This window comes from Hippocampus comes, unplaced genomic scaffold (assembly GCF_001891065.2).
Source record: "Hippocampus comes isolate QL1 unplaced genomic scaffold, H_comes_QL1_v1.1 scaffold127, whole genome shotgun sequence".
NCBI classification, from domain to species: domain Eukaryota; kingdom Metazoa; phylum Chordata; class Actinopteri; order Syngnathiformes; family Syngnathidae; genus Hippocampus; species Hippocampus comes.
Window position 1 is genome coordinate 642,161 of NW_017805500.1, and position 1,277 is coordinate 643,437.

The 1,277-nt window shown below is 47.0% G+C and overlaps 1 long non-coding RNA gene across 2 annotated transcripts in view; it reads left to right on the plus strand.

Annotated features, from left to right (window-relative positions):
• The window catches only part of LOC109520031 (uncharacterized), a 7,121-nt gene extending 6,503 nt beyond the window's left edge, over positions 1-618 (plus strand). For both annotated transcript variants that reach the window (XR_002169072.1, XR_002169071.1), the window contains one exon: positions 549-618. This is a non-coding gene — a long non-coding RNA (uncharacterized LOC109520031). The remainder of the gene's footprint in view (positions 1-548) is intronic.
• The last annotated feature ends 659 nt before the right edge of the window (positions 619-1,277 follow it).

The window sequence follows — 1,277 nt, forward strand, 5'->3', positions numbered from 1 at the left end:
AAATCACACACCTCCCCCCCCCCCCCCCCCCTCGTCTCTATCCTTGACAAATACAGTCGTCAAAGCCATCGCTTTCATCAGCCCGTCAACGCCGAGATGCGCACGGCGTACATCTTTCTCCATGGCCTTTGGTTACCCGGCGAAGAATAACAGTGGGGGGGCGTGCTGCATTGCCATCGTCACAGGGAAGAAAATACTGCAAATGGAGCGGTATCGGCTCACCGGGCTTGTTCATCGCATGCAAAAGGGAAGCTGTCACGTTAGCACGGGCCGGTAAGGGCGGCAAAGCACGCTCGACATTTTGTGAGATGCTTTTGCCACCCAAGCACCTTCAGCGCAAAACGTCGCCGCAGGATGCTCGGTTCAGCGCAGTTTGGGAATAACAACGGGAGCGCGCTGCTTTTCCAAGCAATTACGACGACTTATTGTGTCACGCTTCCGCCAAATTCAAAAGGGCGATGTGATTTTAATCCAGGCCTGTTGAACTTTGTATGTTGTCTCTCGTTTGTTGACTTTCTCATCCTGTTTTTTTTTATTTTAATGCACAGACGTAACATGAAAAGTGGAGGAGGAAGACTTTGTGGACAACGCGGGACTAACAGACGACCCTGGAAGCTAGCAAAGGTACCACGCGGAATTGTGTCGCGCAGATTTCCTCTAATTCAAATAAGCGGACTCAAAACGTAGCACGCCGGCAACGCACAGGCTCACTTCAAAATAAAAGGCGATCGAGCGATACGTTTGCCGCCAATTGCAACGTTAGCAACTAGCGAGCCGCTAACTGCTAGCAGGGTTCGGTGGGGGCGACTATTGCTTTGCTTTTTTGTTTGTTTTTCTTCTTTTTCAATGATGCGGACATAGACTATTTTTTGTCTCCATATTTAAAGGAGGGGAGGGTGTGCCGTAAATTGTGCTTTGATTGTCTTTTTATTAAGTAGTCCATTTATCAAGTCGTAACGTGTTCGGCCTTACTTAGCACTTAAATTTATGTGTCATTTAAATTTAAACGGCCATATTTGACATTTGGAGTTGAATCTTTTGATTTATTTCTTACTAAATATATATATATATATATATAATGTGTTAATCTGCTGTTACCCACTGCCTAATTCACCTGGCAACAGTCGAGTAAGCAGGGTCCTTTATTTATTCCCCCACACCCCCCACCCACACCGTGTAACATCCTTATCAGGTATCTACACTCTTTCACCGCACCGAAGTGTGTATTCTGTCGTAACTCGCGGGGTGGTCATTGTCTCCCTGCCGTGTCGCTCTTT